Raw genomic sequence first — 27,856 nt, 5'->3', positions numbered from 1 at the left:
CATCTGAATCTCGATCGGGACCAGATAGGACATGTGAAATCAACGTAGCTCGGGCACTGCCGGATTTGGACAAAATTGTAGGCTAATTTGATAGTAAACGGGCAAAAAAATGAGACTCATTGCTCCGCAATGAGCTGACGAGATTTTAGCCGAATTCCTTCTCTAAGACCCTCTAATTTGCGATTTTCCGCTTCTGTTAAGCTTCTGTTTCCTCAAGAAATCCGCTTAGAAAATTCGAAATTCGATTCCGGTTCAATTTTATCGTATCCCAGGCATAATAATAGCTTTACATTCGCTATTTTCTTCTTCTTATTTTTTTTTCTATTTTTTGGGAACATTTAGCGATTTTTGTTGTCGTGAGCCGGTTCCGTGCGGAAAAGGATATGACGCAGATTACTCCGGAGACGTTTAACTCATTAAAAACAATTATTTCGACTGTTTTAGCTATAATTTACGTAAACGGTCGCTGCACGAGGACTTCCCAGGGAGGTCACCCGTCCTAGCTCTGCTATCGCGCTAGAACGCTTAATTTCATGGTTCTGATTGGGCGAGAGCGGTGCCGCGTGTTGTCCATCGTCGCCCGCTTCACACGTACTCGAGAGATATAAGAATAAAAATCGCACTCAATGTCCGGTGCGATCATACCAGCAATAATGCATCGGATCCCATCAGAACTTCGAAGTTAAGCGTGCTTGGGCAAGAGTAGTACTAGGATGTCTGACCCCATGGGAAGTCCTCGTGTTGCACCTCTTTTCGTGTTTTTCTATTTTTGATTAATTGTTGACAGCCGATTTTCGGCTCAAATCATCTGAATCTCGATCGGGACCAAATAAGACATGTGAAATCAACGTAGCTCGGGCACTGCCGGATTTGGACAAAATTGTAGGCTAATTTGATTGAAACGAGCAAACGACCGAGAATCATTACTCCGAAATGAGCTGGCGAGATTTTAGGCGAATTCCATCTCTAAGACCTCTAATTTGCGACTTTCCGCTTCTGTTAAGCTTCCGTTTCCTCGAGAAATCTGCTTAGGAAGTTCGAAATTCGTTTCCTGTTCCATTTTATCGTATCTCAGGCATAATAATAGCTTTACATTCGCTATTTTCTTCTTCTTATTTTTTTTCTATTTTCTGGGAACATTTAGCGATTTTTGTTGCTGTGAGCCGGTTCTGTGTGGAAGGGTATGACGCAGATTACTCCGAAGACGGTTAACTCATTAAAACAATTATTTCGACTGTTTTAGCCATAATTTACGTAAACGGTCGGGACACAATGACTTCCCAGGAAGGTCACCCATCCTAGCTCGGCCATCGCGCCAGAACGCTTAACTTCATAGTTCTGATTGGGCGAGTGCAGTGCCGCGTGTTGTCCATCGTCGCCCGCTCCACACGTACTAGAGAGATATAAGAATAAACATCCCACTCAATGTCGGGTGCGATCATACCTGCACTAATGCACCGGATCCAATCAGAACTCCGAAGTTAAGCGTGCTTGGGCAAGAGCAGTACTAGGATGGGTAAACAAGCAAATGACTGAGACTCAATGCTACGCAATGAGCTGGCGAGATTTTAGCCGAATTCCTTCTCTAAGACCTTCTAATTTGCGATTTTCCGCTTCTGTTAATAGCTTTACATTCGCTATTTTCTTCTTTTTATTTTTTTTATATTTTTAAGAACATTTAGCGATTTTTGTTGTCGTGAGCCGGTTCTGTGCGGAAAAGAGTATGACGCAGATTACTCCGAGTCGGTTAACTCATTAAAAACAATTATTTCGACTGCTTTAGCTATAAATTACGTAAACGGTCGCGACACGAGGACTTCCCATGGAGGTCACCCATCCTAGCTCTGCCATCGTGCCAGAACGCTTAACTTCATGGTTCTGATTTGGCGAGAGCAGTGTCGCGTGTTGTCCATCGTCGCCCGCTTCACACGTACACGAGAGATATAAGAATAAAAATCCCACTCAATTTCGGGTGCGATCATACCTGCAATAATGCACCGGATCCCATCAGAACTCCGAAGTTAAGCGTGCTTGGTCGAGAGCAGTACTAGGATGGGTGACCCCCTGTGAAGTCCACTTGTTGTACCCCTTTTCGTGTTTTTCTATTTTTTATTACTTGTTGACATACGATTTTCGGCTCAAATCATCTGAATCTCGATCGGGACCAGATAAGACATGTGAAATCAACTTATCTCGGGCACTGCCGGATTTTGACAAAATTGTAGCCGAATTTGATTGTAAACGGACAAACGAATGAGACTCATTACTCTGCAATGAGCTGGCGAGATTTTAGCCGAATTCCTTCTTTAAGACTCTCTAATTTGCGATTTTTCGCTTCTTTTAAGCTTCCGTTTCCTCAAGAAATCCGCTTAGGAAGTTCGAAATTAGATTCCTGTTCCATTTTATGGTATCTCAAACATAATTACAGCTTAACATTCGCTATTTTCTTCTTCTTATTTTTTTTTCTATTTTCTCGGAACATTTAGCGATTTTGGTTGCCGTGAGCCGATTCTGTGCGGAAGGGTATGACGCAGATTACTCCGGAGACGGTTAACTCATTAAAAACAATTATTTCGACTGTTTTAGCCATAATTTACGTAAATGGTCGCGACACGAGGACTTCCCAGAAAGGTCACCCATTCTAGCTCTACCATCGCGCTAAAACGCTTAACTTCATGGTTCACATTGGGCGAGAGCAGTGCCGCGTGTTGTCCATCGTCGCCCACTCCACACGTATTCGAGAGATATAAGAATAAAAATCCCACTCAATGTCGGGTGCGATCATACCAGCACTAATGCATCGGATCCCATCAGAACTCCGAAGTTAAGCGTGCTTCGGCGAGAGCAGTACTAGGATGGCTGACCCCCTGGTAAGTCTTCATGATGCACCCCTTTTTGTGTTTTTCTATTTTTGATTACTTGTGTATAGACGATTTTCGGCTCAAATCCTCTGAATCTCGATCGGGACCAGATAAGACATGTGAAATCAACGTAGCTCGGGCACTACCGGATTTGGACAAAATTGTAGCCTAGTTTGATTGTAAACGGGCAAACGAACGAGACTCATTACTTCGCAATGAGCTGGCGAGATTTTAGCCGAATTCCTTCTCTAAGACACTCTAATTTGCGATTTTCCGCTTCTGTTAAGCTTCCGTTTCATCGAGAAATCCGCTTAGGAAGTTCGAAATTCGATTCCTGTTCCATTTTATCATATCTTAAGCATTATAATAGCTTTACATTCGCTTTTTTCTTCTACTTATTTTTTTCTATTTTTTGGGAACATTTAGCGATTTATATTGCCGTGAGCCGGTTCTGTGCGGAAGGGTGTGACGCAGATTACTCCGGAGATGGTTAACTCATTAAAAACAATTATTTCGACTGTTTTACCCATAATTTACGTAAACGGTCGCGACACAAGGACTTCCAGGAAGGTCACCCATCCTAGCTCGGCCATCGCGCCAGAACGCTTAACTTCATGGTTTTGATTTGGCGAGAGCAGTGCCGCGTGTTGTCCATCGTCGCCCGCTCCACACGTACTCGAAAGATATAAGATTAAAAATCCACTCAATGTCGGGTGCGATCATACTAGCACTAATGCACCGGATCCCATCAGAACTTCGAATGTAAGCGTACTTGGGCGAGAGCAGTACTAGGATGGGTGACCCCGTGGGAAGTCATCGTATTGTTCCCCTTTTCGTGTTTTTCTATTTTTGATTACTTGTTGACAGGCGATTTTCGCCTCAAATCATCTAAATCTCGATCGGGACCAGATAAGACATGTGAAATCAACGTAGCTCGGGCACTGTCGGATTTGGACAAATTGTAGGCTAATTTGATTGTAAACGGGCAAACGAACGAGACTCATTACTCCGCAATGAGATGGAGGATTTTAGCCGAATTCCTTCTCTAAGACCCTCTAATTTGCGATTTTCCGCTTCTGTTAAGCTTCCGTTTCCTCGAGAATCCGCTTAGGAAGTCCAAAATTCGATTCCGGTTCCATTTATCGTATCCCAGGCATAATAATAGCTTTACATTTGCTATTTTCTTATTCTTATTTTTTTTTCTATTTTCTAGGAACATTTAGCGATTTTTGTTGTCGTGAGCTGGTTCTGTGCGGAAGGGTATGACGCAGATTACTCCGGAGAAGGTTAACTCATTAAAAACAATTATTTCGACTGTTTTAGCCATAATTTACGTAAACGGTCGCGACAAGAGGACTTCCCAGGGAGGTCACCCATCCTAGCTCTGCCATCGCGCCAGAACGCTTAACTTCATGGTTCTGATTGGGCGAGAGCAGTGCCGCGGGTTGTCCATCGCCGCCCACTCCACACATACTCGAGGGATATAAAAATAAACATCCCACTCAATGTCAGGTGCGATCATACCAGGATTAATGCACCGGATCCCCTCAGAACTCCGAAGTTAAGCGTTCTTGGACGAGAGCTATACTAGGATGGGTGACCCCTTGGGAATTCCTCGTGTTGTATCCCTTTTCTTGTTTTTCTATTTTTGATTAATTGTTGACAGACGATTTTCGGCTCAAATCATCTGAATTTCGATCGTGACCAGATAAGACATGTGAAATCAAAGTAGCTCAGGCACTGCCGGATTTGAACAAAATTGTAGCCTAATTTGATTGTAAACGGGCAAACGAACGAGACTCATTACTTCGCAATGAGCTGGCGAGATTTTAGCCGAATTCCTTCTCTAAGACCCTCTAATTTGCGATTTTCCGCTTCTGTTAAGCTTCCGTCTCCTCGAGAAATCCGCTTAGGAAGTCCAAAATTCGATTCCGGTTCAATTTTATTGTATCCCAGGCATAATAATAGCTTTACATTCGCTATTTTCTTATTTTTATTTTTTTTCTATTTTCTAGGAACATTTAGCGATTTTTGTTGTCGTGAGCCGGTTCTGTGCGGAAGGGTATGATGCAGATTACTCCGGAGATGGTTAACTCATTAAAAACAATTATTTCGACTGTTTTAGCCATAATTTACGTAAACGGTCGCGACAGGAGGACTTCCTAGGGAGGTCACCCATCCTAGCTCTGCCATCGCGCCAGAACGCTTAACTTCATGGTTTTGATTGGGCGAGAGCAGTGCCGCGTGTTGTCCATCGCCGCCCGCTCCACACATACTCAAGGGATATAAGAATAAACATCCCACTCAATGTCAGGTGCGATCATACCAGCATTAATGCACCGGATCCCCTCAGAACTCCGAAGTTAAGCGTGCTTGGACGAGAGCTGTACTAGGCTGTGTGACCTCTTGGGATTTCCTCGTGTTGCACCCCTTTTCGTGTTTTTCTATTTTTGATTAAATGTTGACAGACGATTTTCGGCTCAAATCATCTGAATCTCGATCGAGACCAAATAAGACATGTGAAATCAATATAGCTCAGGCACTGCCGGATTTGGACAAAATTGTAGCCTAATTTGATTGTAAACGGGAAAACGAACGAGACTCATTACTCCGCAATGAGCTGGCGAGATTTTAGCCGAATTCCTTCTCTAAGACCCTCTAATTTGCGATTTTCCGCTTCTGTTAAGCTTCCGTTTCCTCGAGAAATCCGCTTAGGAAGTCCGAAATTCGATTCAGGTTCCATTTTATCGTATCACAGGCATAATAATAGCTTTACATTCGCTATTTTCTTATTCTTATTTTTTTTTCTATTTTTTGGGAGCATTTAGCGATTTTTGTTGTCGTGAGCCGGTTCTGCGCGGAAGGGTATGACGCCGATTACTCCGGAGATGGTTAACTCATTTGAAACAATTATTTCGGCTGTTTTAGCCATAATTTACGTAAACCGTCTAGACACGAGGACTTCCCAGGGAGGTCACCCATCCTATCTCTGCCATCGCGCCAGAATGATTAACTTCATGGTTCTGATTGGGATAGAGTAGTGCCGCGTGTTGTCAATCGCCGCCTGCTCCAAACGTACACGAGGGATAAAAGAATAAACATCCCACTCAAGGTCGGGTGCGATCATACCAGCACTAATGCACCGGATCCCATCAGAACTCCGAAGTTAAGTGTGCTTGGGCGAGTGCAGTACCAGGATGGGTGAGCCCCTTGGAATTCCTCGTGTTGCACCTCTTTTCGTGTTTTTCTATTTTTGATTAATTGTTGACAGACGATTTTTGGCTCAAATCATCTGAATCTCGATCAGGACCAGATAAGACATGTGAAATCAACTTATCTCGGGCACTGCCGGATTTTGACAAAATTGTAGCCGAATTTGATTGTAAACGGACAAACGAATGAGACTCATTACTCTGCAATGAGCTGGCGAGATTTTAGCCGAATTCCTTCTCTAAGACCCTCTAATTTGCGATTTTCCGCTTCTGTTAAGCTTCTGTTTCCTCGAGAAATACGCTTAGGAAGTTCGAAATTCGATTCCGGTTCCATTTTATCGTATCCCAGGCATAATAATAACTTTACATTCGCTATTTTCTTCTTCTTATTTTTTTCTATTTTTTGGTAACATTTAGCAATTTTTTTTGTCGTGAGCCGGTTCTGTGTGGAATGGTATGACGCAGATTACTCCGGAGACGGTTAACTCATTAAAAAAAATTATTTTCGACTGTTTTATCCATAATTTACGTAAACGGTCGTGACACGAGGACTTCCCAGGGAGGTCACCCAACCTAGCTCGGCCATCGCGCCAGAACGCTTAACTTCATAGTTTTGATTGGGCGAGAGCAGTGCCGCGTGTTTTCCATCGCCACCCGCTCCACACGTACTCGAGGGATATAAGAATGAACATCCCACTCAATGTCGGGTGCGATCTTACCAGCACTAATGCACCGGATCCCATCAGAACTCCGAAGTTATATGTGCTTGGGCGAGAGCAGTACTAGGATGAGTGGCCCCCTGGGCTGTCCTCGTGTTGCACCCCTTTTCTTGTTTTTCTATTTTTGATTACTTGTTAACAGACGATTTTCGGCTCAAATCATCTAAATCTCGATCGGGACCAGATAAGACATGTGAAATCAACGTAGCTCGGGCGCTGCCGAATTTGGACAAAATTGTATCCTAATTTGGTTGTAAACGGGCAAACGAACGAGACTCATTACATCGCAAAGAGCTGGCGAGATTTTAGCCAAATTCCTTCTCTAAGACCCTCTAATTTGCGATTTTCCGATTCTTTTAAGCTTCCGTTTCCTCGAGAAATCCGCTTAGGAAGTCCAAAATTCGATTACGGCTCCATTTTATCGTATCCAAGGCATAATAATAGCTTTACATTCGCTATTTTCTTATTCTTATTTTTTTTCTATTTTCTGGGAACATTTAACGATTTTTGTTGTCGTGAGCCGGTTCTGGGCTGAAGGGTATGATGCATATTACTCCGGAGATGGTTAACTCATTGAAAACAATTATTTCGACTGATTTAGCCATAATTTACGTAAACGGTCGCGACACGAGGACTTCCTGGGGAGGTCACCCATCCTTGCTCTGCCATCGCGCCAGAACGCTTAACTTCATGGTTCTGATTGGGCGAGTGCAGTGCCGCGTGTTGTCCATCGCCGCCCGCTCCACACATACTCGAGGGATATAAGAATAAACATCCCACTCAATGTCGGTTGCGATCATACCAGCACTAATGCATCGGATTCCATCAGAACTCCGAAGTTAAGCATGTGAAATCAACGTATCTCGGACACTGCCGGATTTGGAAAAAATTGTAGCCGAATTTGATTGTAAACAGACAAACGAACGAGACTCATTACTCCGCAATGAGCTGGCGAGATTTTAGCCGAATTCCTTCTCTAAGACCCTCTAATTTGCGATTTTTCGCTTCTGTTAGGCTTCCGTTTCCTCGAGAAATCCGCTTAGAAAGTCCGAAATTCGATTCCTGTTCTATTTTATTGTAAGATTTTAGCCGAATTCCTTTTTTTTCTATTTTTTGGGAGCATTTAGCGATTTTTGTTGTCGTAAACCGGTTTTGCGCGGAATGGTACGACGCAAATTACTCCAGAGACGGTTAACTCATTAAAAAAATTTATTTTCGACTGTTTTATACATAATTTACGTAAACGGTCGCGACACGAGCACTTCCCAAGGAGGTCACCCATCAACTTCATGGTTTTGATTGGGCGAGTGCAGTGCCGCGTGTTGTCCATCGCCGCCCGCTCCACACGTACTCGAGTGATATAAGAATAAACATCCCACTCAATGTCGGGTGCGATCATACCAGCACTAATGCACCGGATCCCATCAGAACTCCGAAGTTATGCGTGCTTGGGCGAGAGCAGTACTAGGATGAGTGACCCCCTGGGAAGTCCTCTGTTTCACCCCTTTTCGTGTTTTTCTATTTTTGATTACTTGTTAACAGACGATTTTCAGCTCAAATCATCTGAATCTCGATCGTGACCAGATAAGACATGTGAAATTAACGTAGCTCGGGCACTGCCGGATTTAGACAAAATTGTAGGCTAATTTTATTGTAAATGGGCAAAACAACGAGACTCATTGCTCCGCAATGAGCTGGCGAAATTTTACGTTTCTGTTAAGCTTTCGTTTTCTCGAGAAATCCGCTTAGGAAGTTCGAAATTCGATTCCGGTTCAATTTTATCGTATACGAGGCATAATTATAGCTTTACATTCGCTATTTTATTCTTCTTAATTTTTTCTATTTTTTTTGGAACATTTATCGATTTTTGTTGTAGTGAGCTGGTTCTGTGCGGAAGAGTATAAAGCAGATTACTCCGGAGACGGTTAACTCATTAAAAACAATAATTTCGACTGTTTTATCCATAATTTACGTAAACGGTCGCGACACGAGGACTTCCCATGGAGGTCAACCATCCTAGCTCTGCCATCGCGCCAGAATGCTTAACTTCATGGTTCTGATTGGGCGAGAGCAGTGCCGCGTGTTATCCATCGCCGCCAGCTCCACACATACTCGAGGGATATAAGAATAAACATCCTACTCAATGTCAGGTGCGATCATACAATCACTAATGCTCCACATCCCCTCTGCACTTCGAAGTTAAGCGTGCTTGGGCGAGAGCAGTACTAGGATGGGTGACCCCCTGGGAAGTCCTTGTGTTGCACTCTTTTTCGTGTTTTTCTATTTTTGATTATTTGTTGTCAGACGATTTTCGGCTCAAATCATCTGAATCTCGATCGTGACCAGATAAAACATGTGAAATCAACGTAGCTCGGGCACTGCCGGATTTGGAAAATATTGTAGGCTAATTTAATTGTAAACGGGCAAACGAACGAGACTAATTACTCAGCAATGAGGTGGCGAGATTTTAGCCAAATTCCTTCTCTAAGACCCTTTAATTTGCGATTTTCCGCTTCTGTTAAGCTTCCGTTTCCTCGAGAAATCGGCTTAGGAAGTCCGAAATTTGATTCCGGTTCCATTTTATCGTATCCCAAGCATAATAATATCTTTACATTCGCTATTTTCTTATTCTTATTTTTTTTTCTATTTTCTGGGAACATTTAGCGATTTTTGTTGTCATGAGCCGGTTTTGTGCGGAAGGGTATGACGCAGATTACTCCAGAGACGGTTAACTCATTAAAAACAATTATTTCTACTGTTTTAGCCATAATTTACGTAAACGGTCGCGACACGAGGACTTCCCAGGGATGTCACTCATCCTAGCTCTGCAATCGCGCCAGAACGCTTAACTTCATGGTTCTGTTGGGCGAGAGCAGTGCCGCGTGTTGTCAATCGCCGCCCGCTTCACTCGTACTCGAAGGATATGAGAATAAACATCCCACTCAATGTCAGGTGCGATCATACCATCACTAATGCACCGGATCCCATCAGAACACCCCCTGGGAAGTCCTCGTGTTGCACCCTTTTTCGTGTTTTCCTATTTTTGATTACCTGTTGACAGACGATTTTCGGCTCAAATCATCTGAATCTCGATCGGGACAAGATAAAACATGTGAAATCAACGTAGCTCGGGCACTGCCGGATTTGGACAAAATTGTAGCCTAATTTGATTGTAAACGGGCAAACGAACGAGACTCATTGCGGACTGGCGAGATTTTAGCCGAATTTCATCTCTAAGACCCTCTAATTTGCGATTTTCCGCTTCTGTTAAGCTTCCTTTTCCTCGAAAAATCTGCTTAGGAAGTTCGAAATTCGACTCCGGTTCCATTTTATCATATCTCAGGCATAATAATAGCTTTACATTCGCTATTTTTCTATTCTTATTTTTTTTCTATTTTCTCGAAACATTTATCGATTTTTGTTATCGTTAGCCGGTTCTGTGCGGAAGGGTATGACACAGATTAGGTGAACCATCCTAGCTCTGCCATTGCGCCAGAACGCTTAATTTCATTGTTCTGATTGGGCGAGAGCAGTGCCGCTTGTTGTCTATCGTCGCCCGCTACACACGTACTCGAGGGATATAAGAATAAACAACCCACTTAATGTCGGGTGCGATCATACCAGCACTAATGCACCGGATACCATTAGAACTTCGAAGTTAAGCATGCTTGGGCGAGACCAGTACGAGGATGGGCGACCCCCTGGGAAGTCATCGTGTTGCATCCCTTTTTGTTTTTTTCTATTTTTGATAACTTGTTTACAGACGATTTTCGGCTCAAATCATCTGAATCTCGATCGGAACCAGATAAGACATGTGAAATCAACGTGGCTCGGGCAATGCCGGATTTGGACAAAATTGTAGGCTAATTTTATTGTAAACAGGCAAACGAACGAGACTCATTACTCCGCAATGAGCTGGCGAGATTTTAGACGAATTTGTTCTTTAAGACCCTCTAATTTGCGATTTTCCGCTTCTGTTAAACTTTCGTTTCCTCGAGAAATCTGCTTAGAAAGTCCGAAATTCGATTCCAGTTCCATTTTATCGTATCTCAGCCATAATAATAGCTTTACATTCGCTTTTTTCTTATTCTTATTTTTTTTCTATTTTCTGAGAAAATTTAGCGATTTTTGTTGTCGTGAGCCGGTTTTGTGCGGAAGGGTATGACGCAGATTACTCCGGAGACGGTTAACTCATTAAAAACAATTATTTCGATTGTTTTAGCCATAATTTACGTAAATGATCGTGACACGAGGACTTCCCAGGAGGTCCATCCTCGCTCTGCCATCGCGCCAGAATGCTTAACTTCATGGTTCTGATTGGGCGAGAGCAGTCCCGCGTGTTGTCCATCGCCGCCAGCTCCACACGTACTCAAGGGATATAAGAATAAACATCCCACACAATGTCGGGTGTGATCATACCAGCACTAATGCACAAGATCCCATTAGAACTCCGAAGTTCAGCGTGCTTGGACGAGAGCAATACTAGGATGGGTGACCCCCTGGGAAGTCCTAGTGTTGCACCCCTTTTGGTGTTTTTCTATTTTTGATTACTTGTTGACAGACGATTTTCGGCTCAAATCATCTGAATCTCGATCGGGACCAGATAAGACATGTGAAATTAACGTAGCTCGGGCACTGCCTTATTTGGACAAAATTATAGGATAGTTTGTTTGTAAACGGCCAAACGAACGAGACTCATTGCTCCGCAATGAGCTGGCGAGATTTTAGCCGAATTGCTTCTCTAAGACCCTCTAATTTGCGATTTTCCGCTTCTGTTAAACTTCCGTTTCCTCGAGAAATCCGTTTAAGAAGTCCGAAATTCGATTCCGATTCCATTTTATCGTATCCCAAGCATAATAATAGCTTTACATTCGCTATTTTCTTATTCTTATTTTTTTTCTATTTTCTGGGAACATTTAGCGATTTTTGTTGTCGTGAGCCGATTCTATGCGGAAGGGTATGATGCAGATTACTCCGGAGACGGTTAACTCATTAAAAACAATTATTTCTACTGTTTTAGCCATAATTTACGTAAACGGTCGCGACACGAGGACTTCCCATGGAGGTCACCCATCCTAGCTCTGCAATCGCGCCAGAACGCTTAACTTCATGGTTCTGTTGGGCGAGAGCAGTGCCGCGGGTTGTCCATCGCCGCCCGCCCCACTCGTACTCGAGGGATATAAAAATAAACATCCCACTCAATGTCGGGTGCGATCATACCAGCACTAATGCACCGGATACCATCAGAACTCAAAAGTTAAGCGTGCTTGGGCGAGAGCAGTTCTAGGATGGGTGACCCCTTGGGAAGTCCTCATATTGTACCTCTTTTCGTGTTTTTCTATTTTTGATTAATTGTTGACAGACGATTTTCGGCTCAAATCATCTGAATCTCGATCGAGACAAGATAAGACATGTAAAATCAATGTAGCTCGGGCACTGCCGGATTTGGACAAAATTGTAGCCTAATTTGATTGTAAATGGGCAAACGAACGAGACTCATTGCTGCGCAATGAGCTGGCGAGATTTTAATCGAATTTCTTCTCTAAGACCCTCTAATTTGCGATTTTCCACTTCTGTAAAGTTTCCGTTTCCTCGAGAAATCCGCTTAGAAGTCCGAAATTCGATTCCGATTCCATTTTATCGTATCTCAAGCATAATAATAGCTAAACATTCGCTATTTTATTATTCTTAATTTTTTTCTATTTTCTGGGAACATTTAGCGATTTTTGTTGTCGTGAGCCGGTTCTGTGCGGAAGGGTATGACGCAGATTACTCCGGAGACCGTTAACTCATTAAAAACAATTATTTCTACTGTTTTAACCATAATTTACGTAAACGGTCGCGACACGAGGACTTCCTAGAGAGGTCACCCATCCTAGCTCTGCCATCTCGCCAGAACGCTTAACTTCATGGTTCTGATTGGGCGAGAGCAGTGCTGCGTGTTGTCCATCGCTGCCCGCTCCACACGGACTCGAGGGATATAAGAATAAACATCCCACTCAATGTCGGGTGCGATCATACCAGCACTAATTCACCGAATCCAATCAGAACTGCGAAGTCAAGCGTGCTTGCACTCCTTTTCGTGTTGCGTGTTGTCCATCGCCGCCCGCTCCACTCGTACTTGAGGGATATAAGAATAAACATCTCACTCAATGCCGGGTGCGATCATACGAGCACTAATGCACCGGATCCCATCAGAATTCCGAAGTTAAGCGTGCTTGGGCGAGAGCAGTACTAGAATGGGTGACCCTCTGGGAAGTTCTCTGTTGCACCCCTTTTCGTGTTTTTCTATTTTTGATTACCTGTTGACAGACGATTTTCGGATCAAATCATCTGAATCTCGATCTGGACCAGATAAGACATGTGAAATCAACGTAGCTTGGGCACTGTCCGATTTAGACAAAATTGTAGCGTAATTTTATTGTAAACGGGCAAACGAACGAGGCTCATTGCGGACTGGCGAGATTTTAGCCGAATTTCTTCTCTAAGACCCTCTAATTTGCGATTTTCCGCTTCTGTTAAGCTTCCGTTTCCTCGAGAAATATGCTTAGGAAGTCCGAAATTCGATTCCGGTTCCATTTTAACGTATCGCAGGCATAATAATAGATTTACATTCGCTATTTTCTTATTCTTATTTTTTTTTCTATTTTCTGGGAACATTTAGCGATTTTTGTGGTCGTGAGCCGGTTTTGTGCGGAAGGGTATGACACAGATTACTCCGGAGACGGTTAACTCATTAAAAACAATTATTTCGACTGTTTTAGCTATAATTTACGTAAACGGTCGTGACACGAGGACTTCCTAGAGAGGTCACCCATCCTAGCTCTGCCATCTCGCCAGAACGCTTAACTTCATGGTTCTGATTGGGCGAGAGCAGTGCCGCGTGTTGTCCCTCGCCGCCCGTTCCACACGTACTCGAGGAATATAAGAATAAACAACCCACTCAATGTTGGGTGCGATCATACCAGCACTAATGCACCAGATCCCATCAGAACTCCGAAGTTAAGCGTGCTTGGGAGAGAGCAGTACTAGGATGGGTGACCCCTTGGGAAGTCCTTGTGTTGCATCCATTTTCGTGTTTTTCTATTTTTGATTACTTGTTGACAGACGATTTTCGGCTCAAATCATCTGAATCTCGATCGGGACCAGATAAGACATGTGAAATCAACGTAGCTCGGGCACTGCCGGATTTGGACAAAATTGCAGGCTAATTTGATTGTAAACGGGCAAACGAACGAGACTCATTACTCCGCAATGAGCTGGCGAGATTTTGCCGAATTCCTTCTCTAAAACCCTCTAATTTGCTATTTACCGCTTATGTTAAGCTTTCGTTTCCTCGAGAAATCCGCTTAGGAAGTCCTAAATTCGATTCCGATTCCATTTTATCGTATCCCAGGCATAATAATAGCTTTTCATCCACTATTTTCTTCTTCTAATTTTTTTTCTATTTTCGAGGAACATTTTGCGATGTTTGTGATCGTGAGTCGGTTCTGTGCGAAAGGGTATGACGCAGATTACTCCGGAGACGGTTAACTCATTAAAAACAATTATTTCGACTGTTTTAGCTATAATTTACGTAAACGGTCGGGACACGAGAACTTCCCAGGGAGGTGACCCATCCTAGCTCTGCCATCTCGCCGGAACGCTTAACTTCATGGTTCTGATTTGGCGAGAGTAGTGCCGCGTGTTGTCCATCGCCGCTCGCGCCACACGTACTCGTGGGATATAAAAATAAACATCCCACTCAATGTCGGTTGCGATCATACCAGTACTAATACACTGGATCCAATCAGAACTCCGAAGTTAAGCGTGCTTGGGTGAGAGCAGTACTAGGATGGGTTTCCCCCACTGGGAAGTCCTCGTGTTGCACCCCTTTTCATGTTTTTCTATTTTTGATTTCTTGTTGACAGACGATTTTCGGCTCAAATCATCTGAATCACGATCGGGACCAAAAAATACATGTGAAATCACCGTAACTCGGGCACTACCGGATTTGGACAAAATAGTAGCCTAGTTTGATTGTAAACAGGCAAACGAACGAGACTCATTACTCCGCAATGAGCTGGAGAGATTTTAGCCCAATTCCTTCTCTAAGACCCTCTAATTTGCGATTTTCCGCTTCTGTTGAGCTTCTGTTTCCTCGAGAAATCCGCTTAGGATGTCCGAAATTCGATTTCGTTCCATTTTATCATATCCCAGGCATAATAATAGCTTTACATTCGCTATTTTCTTCTTCTTATTTTTTTTTTATTTTCTGGGAACATTAAGCGATTTTTGTTGTCGTTATCCGGTTCTGTGCGGAAGGGTATGACGCAGATTACTCCGGGGACGGTTAACTCATTAAAAACAATAATTAAAAACAATTATTTACGTAATGGGTCGCGACACGAGGACTTCCCAGGGAGGTCACCCATCCTAGCTCTGTCATCGCGCCAGAACGCTTAACTTCATGGTTCTAATTCGGCGAGATCAGTGCCGCGTGTTGTCCATCGCCGCCCGCTTTACAAGTAATGTCGGGTGCGATCATACCAGCACTAATGCACCGGATCCCATCAGAACTCCGAAGTTAAGCGTGCTTGGGCGAGAGCAGTACTAGGATGGTTGACCCCCTGGGAAGAACTCGTGTTGCACCCCTTTTCGTATTTTTCTATTTTTAATTACTTGTTGACAGACGATTTTCGGCTCAAATCATCTGAATTTCGATCAGGACAAGATAACACATGTGAAATCAACATAGCTCGGGCACTGCCGGATTTGGAAAAAATTGTAGCCTAATTTGATTGTAAACGGGCAAATGAACGAGACTCATTACTTCGCAATGAGCTGGCGAGATTTTAGCCGAATTCCTTCTCTAAGACCCTCTAATTTGCGATTTTCCGCTTTGGTTAAGCTTTCGTTTCCTCGATAAATCCGCTTAGGAAGTTCGAAACTCGATTTCGATTCCATTTTATCGTATCCCAGGCATATTAATAGTTTTACATTCGCTATTTTATTCTTCTTTTTTTTTTTATTTCTGGAAACATTTAGCGATTTTTGTTGTCGTTAGCCTGTTCTGTTTGGAAGGGTATGACACAGATTACTCCGGAGATGGTTAACTCATTAAAAACAATTATTTCGACAGTTTTAGCCATAATTTACGTAAAGGGTCGCGACACGAGGACTTCCCAGGGAGGTCACCCATCCTCGCTCTGCTATCGCAGCCAGAACGCTTAACTTCATGGTTCTGATTAGGCGAGACCAGTGCCGCGTGTTGTCCATCGCAGCCCGCTCCACACGTACTCGAGGGATATAAGAATAAACATCCCACTCAATGTCGGGTGCGATCATACCAGCACTAATGCACCCGGATCCCATCAGAACTCTGAAGTTAAGCTTGCTTGGGTGAGACCAGTACTTGGATGGGTGACCGCCTAAAAAGTCCTTGTGTTGCATCCCTTTTCGCGTTTTTCTATTTTTGATTACTTGTTGACAGACGATTCTTGGCTCAAATCATTTGAATCTCGATCGGGACAAGATAAGACATGTGAAATCAACGTAGCTCGGGCACTACCGGATTGGACAAAATTGCAGCCTAATTAGATTGTAAACGGGCAAACGAACGAGACTCATTACTCCGCAATGAGCCTGCGAGATTTTAGCCGAATTCCTTCTCTAAGACCTTCTAATTTGCGATTTTCCGGTTTAGTTAAGCTTCTGTTTTCTCGAGAAAATCCGCTTAGGAAGTCCTAAATTCGATTCCGGTTCCATTTTATCGTATCTCAGGCATAATAATAGCTTTACATTCGCTATTTTCTTCTTCTTATTTTTTTTTCTATTTTCTGGGAACATTTAGAGATTTTTGTTGTCGTGAGCCGGTTCTGTGCGGAATGGAATGACGGAGATTACTCCGGAGACGGTTAACTAATTAAAAACAATTATTTCGACTGTTTTAGCTATAATTTATGTAAACGGTCGCGAATGAGGACTTCCCAGGGAGGTCACTCATCCTAGCTCTGCCATCTCGCCAGAACGCTTAACTTCATGGTTCTGATTGGGCGAGAGCAGTGCCGCGTGTTGTCCATTGCCGCTCGCGCCACACGTACTCGAGGGATATAGGAATAAACACCCCACTCAATGTCGGTTGCGACCATACCAGTACTAATGCACTGGATCCAATCAGAACTCCGAAGTTAAGCGTGCTTGGGCTAGTAGTACTAGGATGGGTGACCACCTGGGAAGTCCTCGTGTTGGAACCCTTTTCGTGTTTTTCTATTTTTGATTACTTGTCACAGACGATTTTTGGCTCAAATCATCTGAATCACGATCGGGACCAGATAAGACATGTAAAATCAACGTAGCTCGGGCTCTGCCAGATTTGGACAAAATTGTAGCCTAATTAGATTGTAAACGGGCAAACGAACGAGACTCATTACTCCGCAATGAGTTGGCAAGATTTTAGCCGAATTCCTTCTCTAAGACCCTCTAATATGCGATTTTCCGCTTCTGTTAAGCTTCCGTTTCCTCGAGTAATCCGCTTAGGAAGTCCGAAATTCAATTCCGGTTCCATTTTATCTTATCCCAGGCATAATAATAACTTTAAATTCGCTATTTTTTTTTCCTATTTTTTTTTTCTATTTTCTGGGAACATTTAGCGATTTTTGTTGTCGTGAGCCGGTTCTGTGCGGAAGGGTATGACGCAGATTACTCCGGAGACGGTTAACTCATTAAAAACAATTAGTTCGATTGTTTTATCCATAATTTACGTAAAAGGTCGCGACACGAGGACTTCCCAGGGAGGTCACCCATCCTAGCTCTACCATCGCGCCAGAACGCTTAACTTCATGGTTCTGATTGAGCGAGAGCAGTGCTATAATGATCATGGGCCATTAGGCTGAACCAACAAAGGCCTCGGCCCATACCCACGCACCACTACTTGTCATGGGTCGTTAGGATGGTCCAGCATGGGCCGATGCCTTTGTTGGTTCAGCCTAATGGCCCATGATCGTTACAAAAAAAGCGCTTTTTTTTGTAACGATCATGGGCCATTAGGCTGAACCAACAAAGGCCTCGGCCCATACCCACGCACCACTACAGTTCATGGGTCGTTAGGATAGTCCAGCATGGGCCTCGGCCCATGCCAATGCACCGTCACTCATAGAATATCTCACCCCTGGTAAGTGGTTTCTTTCGCCTTCCCCAACACTTGAACCCAGGACCTCCAGGCTTATGTACCTAGATTCCTAAGTGTTGATACCAGTTGAGAATTTAGTCTTTTTATATTATTTTAGCCCTTATGAACCACGACTCAACCCCCGTGAACCATTTTTCAATTTTCCCAAGTTTTAAAAACCCTAATGACCCAAAATCTTCGACCTAGAGCCATCTCTTGATTTTCACGAGTTACCCCCGAACCATGTTGATCCAAAACTTGACCAACATCCTAAAGTACGCTACTGGGCCCAAAGATCCCATGGAAAACAGCCCAAACCAAAAAACAAGCTCCATACTCCTCTACCATAAGATGGCCGAGAAATCCTTGTTGGACAAGGACTCTTGATCAAGCTTCCCTGCATCTACCAACGAACCCAGCCACTGAACCAACCTGTTGTGCACCCGCTAAGGACCCTAAGGACTCGACCTGCCCCAGCCCAAGCCCCCTGGACCATGCCCACCAGCCTGCAACAAGCCCAGAACCCTGCACGCAATTCCCCTTGATTCTCCGGTGGGAGTCATAGCTTGCTAGGACTCCTTCCCAGCCCTTGAGCGCGAGTCCTAGCATGGCTAGGACTCTATCCCTAACTCACCCACGACCTTGGCTAACCCCTGGAACCAGCCAAGCATGCCCTAGCCCCTGCAACAATAAAACCTAACCCCTTTGCTCCATGACAGCAAGTTGCTGCACAGCTTGTGTTCTATTGCATGTGTGGTGTTAAGGTGATTATCTAGGACTCTAAATCCCGCGTAAAATCATGCCTAAACATAACCTATATCATGGCAGCCCGTATATACATGTAAACGACAAAAGTTTGAATCAAAATCATGCTTGGAATTTCATGGATTGCATAAAAACGAAAATAATTCAAAGTGTCACTTGTTTCCCAAAATTTTCATGCATAAAAATATAATATGATGTGATGATAGTTTGAAGGGAAGAATAGGTGTGCCTATGCGTAATTTATGCACGAAAAAACCGTTGACGATGACGAAGAACGGAGCAAGAACCTTGGCTAAGACTTTCCCTTGGCAATGCTCGAAAGTTTGCCTCGATTTTTAAGCATGTGTGTGCCGTGTAATCTAGGTACTTTCAGAAGAGTGGCCGTGTCCTTTTGAAAGAATCGTAGGGTTATGGGAAAGGTTTACATATTATATACTTAATTAAACACTAACAAGGCTTTAGGCCTAATAAGCCCCTAATTAAGCCAATTAGTCTATATTATAATTAATTAAAATATTAGTAATGTTTTGGTAAAAATAGTTTGGGAATTAAATAGCCGGATTGCCAAAAAGTTCGTATTTTTTTATTGAAAAACCCACACGGATAAAATTTACGTTCCGGCATATAAAATAACCATGCAAGTATCGAAATTTAAGGGACCAAAATGCAATATTTCGAAAGATTTGGGACCTAAGGGCAATTTACGAACGTTTAAGGGCTGAATAAGAATTTTCGAAATAATATAAGGATTTATTTGTTGTCCATCGCCGCCCGCGCCACACGCACTTGAGGGATATAAGAATAAACATCTCACTCAATGTCAGATGCGATTATACCAGCACTAATGCACCGGATACCATCAGAACTCCAAAGTTAAGTGGCTTGGGCCAGAGCAGTACTAGGATAAGTGACCCCCTGGGAAATCCTCGTGTTGCACCCCTTTTCGTGTTTTTCTATTTTTGATTACTTGTTGACAGACGATTTTCGGTTCAAATCATCTGAATTTCGATCGGGACCAGATAAGACATGTGAAATCAACGTAGCTCGGGCACTGCCGGATTTGGACAAAATTGTAGCCTAATTTGATTGTAAACGGGCAAACGAACGAGACTCATTTCTCCGCAATGATCTGGCGAGATTTTAGCCGAATTCCTTCTTTAAGAACCTCTAATTTGCGATTTTCCGCTTCTGTTAAGCTTCCGTTTCCTCGAGAAATCCGCTTAGGAAGTCCGAAATTTGATTCCATTCCATTTTATCGTATCCCAGGCATAATAATAGCTTTACATTCGCTATTTTCTTCTTCTTATTTTTTTCTATTTTCTGGGAACATTTTTGTTGTCGTGAGCCGGTTCTGTGCGGAAGGGTATGACGCAGATTACTCCGGAGACGGTTGACTAATTAAAAACAATTATTTCGATCATTTTAGCTATAATTTACGTAAACGGTCGCGACACGAGGGTTTCCCAGGGAGGTCACCCATCCTAGCTCTGCCATCGCGCCAGAACGCTTAATTTCATCGTTATTTCCTTCTTCTTATTTTTTTTTTCTATTTTCTGGGAACATTTATCGATTTTTGTTGTCGTGAGCCGGTTCTGTGCGGAAGGGTATGACGCAGATTACTCCGGAGACGGTTAACTCATTAAAAACAATTATTTCGACTGTTTTATCCATAATTTACGTAAACGGTCGCGACACGAGGTCTTCCCAGGGAGGTCACCCATCCTAGCTCTGCCATCGAGCTAGAACGCTTAACTTCATGGTTCTGATTGGGCGAGAGTAGTGCCGCTTGTTGTCCATCGCCGCCCGCTCCACACGTACTCGAGGTATATATTAATAAACATCCCAATCAATGTCGGGTGCGATCATACCAGCACTAATGCACCGGATCCCATCAGAACTCCAGAGTTAAACGTGCTTGGGCGAGAGCAGTACTATGATGGGTGAACCCCTGGGAAGTCCTCGTGTTGCACCTCTTTTCGTGTTAATCTATTTTTGATTACTTGTTGACAGACGATTTTCGGTTCAAATCATCTGAATCTCGATCGACACCAGATAAGACATGTGAAATCAACGTAGCTCGGGCTCTGCCGGATTTGAACAAAATTGTAGGCTAATTTGATTGTAAACGGGCAAACGAACGAGACTCATTACTCCGCAATGAGCTAGCGAGATTTTAGCCGAATTCCTTCTTTAAAACCCTCTAATTTGCGATTTTCCGCTTCTGTTAAGCTTCCGTTTCCTCGAGAAATCTGTTTAGCAAGTTCTAAATTCGATTTCTGTTTCATTTTATCGTATTCCAGGCATAATAATAGCTTACATTCGTTATTTTCTTCATCTAATTTTTTTTTCAATTTTCTGGGAACATTTAGCGATTTTTGTTGTCGTGAGCCGGTTTTGTGCGGAAGGGTATGACGTAGATTACTCTGGAGATGGTTAACTCATTAAAAACAATTATTTCAACAGTTTTAGCGATAATTTATGTAAAAGATCACGACACGAGGACATTCCAGGGAGGTCACCCATCCTAGCTCTGCAATCGTGCCAGAACCCTTAACTTCATGGTTCTGTTGGGCGAGAGCAGTGCTGCGTGTTGTCCATCGCCGCCCGCTCCACTCGTACTCGAGGGATATAAGAATAAACATCTCACTCAATGCCGGGTGCGATCATACGAGCACTAATGCACCGGATCCCATCAGAACTTCGAAGTTAAGCGTGCTTGGGCGACAGCAGTACTAGGATGGGTGACCCCCGGGGAAGTCCTCGTGTTGCACCCCTTTTCTTGTTTTTCTATTTTTGATTACTTGTTGACAGACGATTTTCGGTTCAAATCATCTGAATCTTGATCGGCACCAGATAAGACATGTGAAATCAACGTAGCTCGGGCTCTGCCGGATTTGGACAAAATTGTAGCCTAATTTGATTGTAAATGGGCAAACGAATGAGACTCATTACTCTGCAATGAGTTGGCGAGATTTTATCCGAATTCCTTCTTTAAGAACCTCTAATTGGCGATTTTCCTCTTCTGTTAAGCTTTCGTTTCCTCGAGAAATCCGTTTAGGAAGTCCGAAATTCGATTCTGATTCAATTTTATCGTATCCGAGGCATATTAATAGCTTTACATTCGCTATTTTCTTCTTCTTATTTTTTTTTCAATTTTCTGGGAACATTTAGCGATTTTTGTTGTCGTGAGCCGGTTCTGTGCGGAAGGGTATGACGCAGATTACTCCGGAAATGGTTTACTCATTAAAAACAATTATTTTTACTGTTTAAGCTATAATTTACGTAAACGTTCGCGACACGAGAACTTTCCAGGGAGGTCACCCATCCTTGCTCTGGCATCTCGCCAGAACGCTTAACTTCATGGTTCGGATTGGGCGAGAGCAGTGCCGCGTGTTGTCCATTGCCGCTCGCGCCACACGTACTCGAGGGATATAAGAATAAACATCCTACTCAATGTCGGGTGCGATCATACCAGAACTAATGCACCGGATCCCATCAGAACTACTAAGTTAAGCGTGCTTGGGGGAGAGCAGTACTAGGATGGGTGACCCCTTAGGCAGTCCTCGTGTTGCACCCCTTTTCGTGTTTTTCTATTTTTGATTACTTGTTGACAGACGATTTTCGGCTCAAATCATCTGAATCTGGATCACGACCAGATAAGACATGTGAAATCAACGTAGCTCGGGCACTGCCGGATTGGGACAAAATTGTAGGCTAATTCGATTTTAAACGGGCAAACGAAGGAGTCTCATTACTCCGCAATGAGCTGGAGAGATTTTAGCTGAATTCCTTCACTAAGACCCTCTAATTTGCGATTTTCCGCTTCGGTTAAGCTTCCGTTTCCTCGAGAAATCTTTTTAGGAATTCCGAAATTCGATTCCGGTTCCATTTTATCGTATACCAGGCATAATAATAGCTTTACATTCGCTACTTTTTTCTTCTTAATTTTTTTCTATTTTCTGGGAACATTTAGCGATTTTTGTTGTCGTGAGCCGGTTTTGTGCGGAAGGGTATGACAGATTACTCCGAAGATGGTTAACTCATTAAAAAAAATTATTTCAACAGTTTTAGCGATAATTTATGTAAACGGTCACGACACGAGGACTTTCCAGGGAGGTCACCCATCCTAGCTCTGCCATCGTGCCAGAACGCTTAACTTCATGGTTCTGATTGGGCGAGAGCAGTGCCGCGTGTTGTCCATCGCCCCTCGATGGGTGACCCCCTGGGAAGTCCTCGTGTTGCACCCATTTTCTTTTTTTTCTATTTTTGATTACTTGTTGAAAGACGATTTTGGGCTCAAATCATCTGAACCCCGATCGGGACCAGATAAGACATGGGAAATGAACGTAGCTCGGTCACTGCCGTATTTGGACATAATTGTAGCCTAATTTGATTGTAAACGGGCAAACGAACGAGACTCATTACTCCGCAATGAGCTGGAGAGATTTTTGCCGAATTCCTTCTCTAAGACCCTCTAATTTGCGAATTTCCGCTCTTGTTAAGCTTCCGTTTCCTCGAGAAATCCGTTTAGAAAGTCCGAAATTTGATTCTGGTTTCATTTTATCGTATCCCAGGCATAATAATAGCTTTACATTCGCTATTTTCTTCTTCTTATTTTTTTTCTATTTTATGTGAACATTTAGCGATTTTTGTTGTCGTGAGCCGGTTCTGTGCGGAAGGGTATGACGCAGATTACTCCGGAGACGGTTGACTAATTAAAAACAATTATTTCGATCATTTTAGCTATAATTTACGTAAACGGTCGCGACACGAGGGTTTCCCAGGGAGGTCACCCATTCTAGCTCTGCCATCGCGCCAGAACGCTTAACTTCATGGTTCTGATTGGGCGAGAGCAGTGCCGCGTGTTGTCCATCGCCGCCCGCTCCACACGTACTCGAGGGATATAAGAATAAACATCCCACACAATGTCGGGTGCGATCATACCAGCACTAATGCACCGGATCCCATCAGAACTCCGAACTTAAGCGTGCTAGGATGGGTGACCGCCTGGGAAGTCCTCGTGTTGCACCCCTTTTCGTGTTTTTCTATTTTTGAATACTTGTTGACAGATGATTTTCGGCTCAAATAATCTGAATCACGATCGGGACCAGATAAGACATGTGAAATCAACGTAGCTCGGGCACTGCCGGATTTGGACAAAATTGAAGCCTAATTTGATTGTAAACGGGAAAACGAACGAGACTCATTACTCCGCAACGAGGTGACGAGATTTTAGCCGAATTCCTTCTCTAAGACCCTCTAATTTGCGATTTACCGCTTCTGTTAAGCTTCCATTTCCTCGAGAAATCCGCTTAGCAAGTTCTAAATTCGATTTCTGTTCCATTTTATCCTATTCCAGGCATAATAATAGCTTTATATTTGCTATTTTTTTCTTCTCAATTTTTTTTTCTATTTTCTGTGAACATTTAGCGATTTTTGTTGTCTTGAGCAGTTTCTGTGCGGAAGGGTATGACGCATATTACTCCGGAGACGGTTGACCCATTAAAAACAATTATTTTGACTGTTTTATCTATAATTTACGTAAACGGTCGCGACACGAGGACTTCCCAGGGAGGTCACCCATCCTAGCCCTGCCATCGCGCCAGAACGCTTAACTTCATGGTTCTGATTGGGCGAGAGCAGTGCCGCGTGTTGTACATCGTCGCCTGCTCCACACGTTCTCGAGGGATATAAGAATAAACATCCCACTCAATGTCGGGTGCGATCATAACAGCACTAATGCACCGGATCCCATCAGAACTCCGAAGTTAAGCGTGCTTGGACGAGAGCAGTACTAGGATGGGTGACCCCCTTGGAAGTCCTCGTGTTGCACCCCTTTTCGTGTTTTTCTATTTTTGATTACTTGTTGACAGATGATTTTCGGCTCAAATCATCTGAATCACGATCGGGACCAGATAAGACATGTGAAATCAACGTAGCTCGGGCACTGCCGGATTTTGACAAAATTGTGGGCTAATTTGATTGTAAACGGGCAAAATAATAGCTTTACATTCGCTATTTTCTTCTTCTTATTTTTTTTCTATTTTTTGGGAACATTTAGCGATTTTTGTTGTCGAGAGCCGGTTCCGTGCGGAAAAGGGTATGACGCAGATTACTCCGGAGACGGTTAACTCATTAAAAACAATTATTTCGACTGTTTTAGCTATAATTTACGTAAACGGCCGCGACACGAGGACTTCCCAGGGAGGTCACCCATCCTAGCTCTGCCATCGCGCCAGAACGCTTAACTTCATGGTTCTGATTGGGCGAGAGCAGTGCCGCGTGTTGTCCATCGCCGCCCGCTCTACACGTACTCGAGGGATATAAGAATAAACATCCCACTCAATGTCCAGAGCGATCATACCAGCACTAATGCACCGGATCCCATCAGAACTCCGAAGTTAAGCGTGCTTGGGCGAGACCAGTACTAGGATGGGCGACCCCCTGTGAAGTCCTCGTGTTCCACCTCTTTTCGTGTTTTTCTATTTTTGATTATTTGTTCACAGACGATTTTCGGCTCAAATCATCTGAATCTCGATCGGGACCAGATAAGACATGTGAAATCAACGTAGCTCGGGCACTGCCGGATTTGGACAAAATTGCAGGCTAATTTGATTGTAAACGGGCAAACGAACGAGACTCATTACTCCGCAATGAGCTGGCGAGATTTTGCCGAATTCCTTCTCTAAAACCCTCTAATTTGCTATTTACCGCTTATGTTAAGCTTCTGTTTCCTCGAGAAATCCGCTTAGGAAGTCCGAAATTCGATTCCGGTTCCATTTTATCGTATCCCAGGCATAATAATAGCTTTACATTCGCTATTTTCTTCTTCTAATTTTTTTTATATTTTCTGAGAACATTTAGCGATTTTTGTTGTCTTGAGCAGGTTCTGTGCGGAAGGGTAACGCATATTACTCCGGAGACGGTTAAATCATTAAAAAAATTATTTCGACAATTTTATCCATAATTTACGTAAACGGTCGCGACACAAGGACTTCCCAGGGAGGTCACCCATCCAAGCTCTGGCATCGCACCAGAACGCTTAACTTCATGGTTCTGATTGGGCGAGAACAGTGTCGCGTGTTGTCCATCGCCGCCCGCTCCACACGTACTCGAGGGATATAAGAATAAACATCCCACTCAATGTCGGGTGTGATCATACCAGCACTAATGCATCGGATCCCATCAGAACTCCGAAGTTAAGCGTGCTTGGGCGAGAGCAGTACTAGGGTGGGCGACCCCCTTGGAAGTCCTCGTGTTGCACCCTTTTCGTGTTTTTCTATTTTTGATTACTTGTTGACAGATGATTTTCGGCTCAAATCATCTGAATCACGATCGTGACCAGATAAGACATGTGAAATCAACGTAGCTCGGGCACTGCAGGATTTGGACAAAATTGAAGCCTAATTTTATTCTAAACGGGAAAACGACGAGACTTATTACTCTGCAATGAGCTGGCGAGATTTTGGCCGAATTCCATCTCTAAGACCCTCTTATTTGCGATTTTCCGCTTCTGTTAAGCTTCCGTTTCCTCCAGAAATCCGCTTACGAAGTCCGAAATTCGATTCCGGTTCCATTTTATCGTATCACAGGCATAATAATAGCTTTACATTCGCTATTTTTTTCATCTAATTTTTTTTTTCTATTTTCTGGGAATATTTACCGATTTTTGTTGTCTTGAGCACGTTCTGTGCGGAAGGGTATGACCCATATTACTCCGGAGATGGTTAACTCATTAAAAACAATTATTTCGACTGTTTTATCCATAATTTACGTAAACGGTCGTGACACGAGGACTTTCCAGGGCGGTCACCCATCCTACCTCTGCCATTGCGCCAGAACGCTTAACTTCCTGGTTCTGATTGGGCGAGAGCAGTGCCGCGTGTTGTCCATCGCCGTCCGCGCCACACGTACTCGAGGGATACAAGAAGAAACATCCCACTTAATGTCGGGAGCGGTCATACCAGCACTAATGCACCGGATCCCATCAGAACTCTGAAGTTAAGCGTGCTTGGGCGAGTGCAGTACTAGTGTTACACCTCTTTTCGTGTTTTTCTATTTTTGATTAACTTGTAAAAGACGATTTTTGGCTCAAATCTTCTGAATCTCGATAGGACCAGATAAGATATGTGAAATCAACGTAGCTCGGGCAATGTCGGATTTGGACAAAATTGTAGCCTAATTTGATTGTAAACGGGCAAACAAACGTTACTCATTTCTCCGTAATGAGCTGGCGATATTTTTGCCGAATTCCTTCTCTAAGACCCTCTAATTTGCGATTTTCCGCTTCTGTTAAGCTTCCGTTTCCTTGAGAAATCCGCTTAGGAAGTTCGAAATTCGATTCCGGTTCCATTTTATCGTATCCAAGGCATAATAATAGCTTTACATTCGCTATTTCCTTCTTCTTATTTTTTTCTCAATGTCGGGTCCAATCATACCAGCACTAATGCACTGGATCCCATCAGAACTCGAAAGTTAAGCGTGCTTGGGCGAGAGCTGTACTAGGATGGGTGACCCCCTAGGAAGTCATCTTGTTGCACGCCTTTTCGTGTTTTTCTATTTTTGATTACTTGTTGACAGAAGATTTTCGGCTCAAATCATCTGAATCTCGATCGGGACCAGATAAGACATGTGAAACCAACGTAGGTCGGGCACTGACGGATTTGGACAAAATTGTAGGCTAATTTGATTGTAAACGGGCAAACGAACGAGACTCATTGTTTCGCAATGAGCTGGCGAGATTTTTGCCGAATTCCTTCTTTAAGACCCTCTAATTTCCGATTTACCGCTTCTGTTAAGCTTCCGTTTCCTCAAAAAAATCCACTTAGAAAGTTTGAAATTCGATTCCAGTTTCTTTTTATCATATCCCAAGCATAATAATAGCTTTAGATTCGCTATTTTCTTCTTCTTAATTTTTTTCTATTTTTTGGGAACATTTATCGATTTATGCTGTTGTGAGTCGGTTCTGTGCGGAAGGGTATGACGCAGATTACTCCAGAGACGGTTAACTCATTAAAAACAATTATTTCGACTGTTTTAGCCATAATTTACGTAAACGGTCGCGGCACGAGGACTTACCAGGGAGGTCACCCATCCTAGCTCTGCCATCGCGCCAGAACGCTTAACTTCATGGTTCTGATTGGGCGAGAG

At 43.4% G+C, this 27,856-nt stretch overlaps 16 non-coding genes and 11 pseudogenes across 16 annotated transcripts; all 27 read left to right on the top strand.

The window, feature by feature from the left end:
• Positions 1-631: 631 nt before the first annotated feature.
• LOC142510309 (5S ribosomal RNA) lies at positions 632-750 on the top strand. The gene has a single exon (XR_012808431.1). It is a non-coding gene; the product is annotated as a 5S ribosomal RNA (ribosomal RNA).
• A 1,220-nt stretch (positions 751-1,970) lies between these two features.
• Positions 1,971-2,089, top strand: LOC142507628 (5S ribosomal RNA). The gene has a single exon (XR_012805881.1). It is a non-coding gene; the product is annotated as a 5S ribosomal RNA (ribosomal RNA).
• A 684-nt stretch (positions 2,090-2,773) lies between these two features.
• LOC142511407 (5S ribosomal RNA) lies at positions 2,774-2,892 on the top strand (annotated as a pseudogene).
• Positions 2,893-3,572: 680 nt separating this feature from the next.
• LOC142511358 (5S ribosomal RNA) lies at positions 3,573-3,691 on the top strand (annotated as a pseudogene).
• A 680-nt stretch (positions 3,692-4,371) lies between these two features.
• LOC142509547 (5S ribosomal RNA) lies at positions 4,372-4,490 on the top strand. Its single transcript, XR_012807715.1, has one exon. It is a non-coding gene; the product is annotated as a 5S ribosomal RNA (ribosomal RNA).
• Positions 4,491-5,173: 683 nt separating this feature from the next.
• LOC142510168 (5S ribosomal RNA) lies at positions 5,174-5,292 on the top strand. Its single transcript, XR_012808296.1, has one exon. It is a non-coding gene; the product is annotated as a 5S ribosomal RNA (ribosomal RNA).
• A 684-nt stretch (positions 5,293-5,976) lies between these two features.
• Positions 5,977-6,095, top strand: LOC142516378 (5S ribosomal RNA). Its single transcript, XR_012812176.1, has one exon. It is a non-coding gene; the product is annotated as a 5S ribosomal RNA (ribosomal RNA).
• Positions 6,096-6,778: 683 nt separating this feature from the next.
• LOC142510961 (5S ribosomal RNA) lies at positions 6,779-6,897 on the top strand (annotated as a pseudogene).
• A 1,282-nt stretch (positions 6,898-8,179) lies between these two features.
• Positions 8,180-8,297, top strand: LOC142510020 (5S ribosomal RNA). The gene has a single exon (XR_012808161.1). It is a non-coding gene; the product is annotated as a 5S ribosomal RNA (ribosomal RNA).
• Positions 8,298-8,940: 643 nt separating this feature from the next.
• On the top strand, positions 8,941-9,059 carry LOC142512241 (5S ribosomal RNA; annotated as a pseudogene).
• A 1,340-nt stretch (positions 9,060-10,399) lies between these two features.
• Positions 10,400-10,518, top strand: LOC142510882 (5S ribosomal RNA; annotated as a pseudogene).
• Positions 10,519-11,197: 679 nt separating this feature from the next.
• On the top strand, positions 11,198-11,316 carry LOC142509658 (5S ribosomal RNA). The gene has a single exon (XR_012807821.1). It is a non-coding gene; the product is annotated as a 5S ribosomal RNA (ribosomal RNA).
• A 682-nt stretch (positions 11,317-11,998) lies between these two features.
• LOC142511188 (5S ribosomal RNA) lies at positions 11,999-12,117 on the top strand (annotated as a pseudogene).
• An 832-nt stretch (positions 12,118-12,949) lies between these two features.
• On the top strand, positions 12,950-13,067 carry LOC142508650 (5S ribosomal RNA). The gene has a single exon (XR_012806856.1). It is a non-coding gene; the product is annotated as a 5S ribosomal RNA (ribosomal RNA).
• A 676-nt stretch (positions 13,068-13,743) lies between these two features.
• On the top strand, positions 13,744-13,862 carry LOC142515981 (5S ribosomal RNA). The gene has a single exon (XR_012811800.1). It is a non-coding gene; the product is annotated as a 5S ribosomal RNA (ribosomal RNA).
• A 682-nt stretch (positions 13,863-14,544) lies between these two features.
• Positions 14,545-14,665, top strand: LOC142510727 (5S ribosomal RNA; annotated as a pseudogene).
• Positions 14,666-15,307: 642 nt separating this feature from the next.
• LOC142509562 (5S ribosomal RNA) lies at positions 15,308-15,426 on the top strand. Its single transcript, XR_012807730.1, has one exon. It is a non-coding gene; the product is annotated as a 5S ribosomal RNA (ribosomal RNA).
• A 681-nt stretch (positions 15,427-16,107) lies between these two features.
• On the top strand, positions 16,108-16,227 carry LOC142510621 (5S ribosomal RNA; annotated as a pseudogene).
• Positions 16,228-16,910: 683 nt separating this feature from the next.
• Positions 16,911-17,027, top strand: LOC142509185 (5S ribosomal RNA). Its single transcript, XR_012807370.1, has one exon. It is a non-coding gene; the product is annotated as a 5S ribosomal RNA (ribosomal RNA).
• Positions 17,028-19,528: 2,501 nt separating this feature from the next.
• On the top strand, positions 19,529-19,646 carry LOC142512695 (5S ribosomal RNA; annotated as a pseudogene).
• A 914-nt stretch (positions 19,647-20,560) lies between these two features.
• LOC142516995 (5S ribosomal RNA) lies at positions 20,561-20,679 on the top strand. The gene has a single exon (XR_012812760.1). It is a non-coding gene; the product is annotated as a 5S ribosomal RNA (ribosomal RNA).
• A 682-nt stretch (positions 20,680-21,361) lies between these two features.
• On the top strand, positions 21,362-21,480 carry LOC142506568 (5S ribosomal RNA). Its single transcript, XR_012804857.1, has one exon. It is a non-coding gene; the product is annotated as a 5S ribosomal RNA (ribosomal RNA).
• Positions 21,481-22,164: 684 nt separating this feature from the next.
• On the top strand, positions 22,165-22,283 carry LOC142511112 (5S ribosomal RNA; annotated as a pseudogene).
• A 2,140-nt stretch (positions 22,284-24,423) lies between these two features.
• On the top strand, positions 24,424-24,542 carry LOC142514558 (5S ribosomal RNA). Its single transcript, XR_012810446.1, has one exon. It is a non-coding gene; the product is annotated as a 5S ribosomal RNA (ribosomal RNA).
• Positions 24,543-25,056: 514 nt separating this feature from the next.
• LOC142507714 (5S ribosomal RNA) lies at positions 25,057-25,175 on the top strand. Its single transcript, XR_012805963.1, has one exon. It is a non-coding gene; the product is annotated as a 5S ribosomal RNA (ribosomal RNA).
• A 679-nt stretch (positions 25,176-25,854) lies between these two features.
• LOC142514259 (5S ribosomal RNA) lies at positions 25,855-25,973 on the top strand. The gene has a single exon (XR_012810161.1). It is a non-coding gene; the product is annotated as a 5S ribosomal RNA (ribosomal RNA).
• A 1,157-nt stretch (positions 25,974-27,130) lies between these two features.
• Positions 27,131-27,249, top strand: LOC142511346 (5S ribosomal RNA; annotated as a pseudogene).
• The last annotated feature ends 607 nt before the right edge of the window (positions 27,250-27,856 follow it).

The sequence above is a fragment of the Primulina tabacum genome, chromosome 10, assembly GCF_025594145.1.
Source record: "Primulina tabacum isolate GXHZ01 chromosome 10, ASM2559414v2, whole genome shotgun sequence".
NCBI classification, from domain to species: domain Eukaryota; kingdom Viridiplantae; phylum Streptophyta; class Magnoliopsida; order Lamiales; family Gesneriaceae; genus Primulina; species Primulina tabacum.
This window is presented reverse-complemented; position numbering and strand designations above follow the sequence as displayed.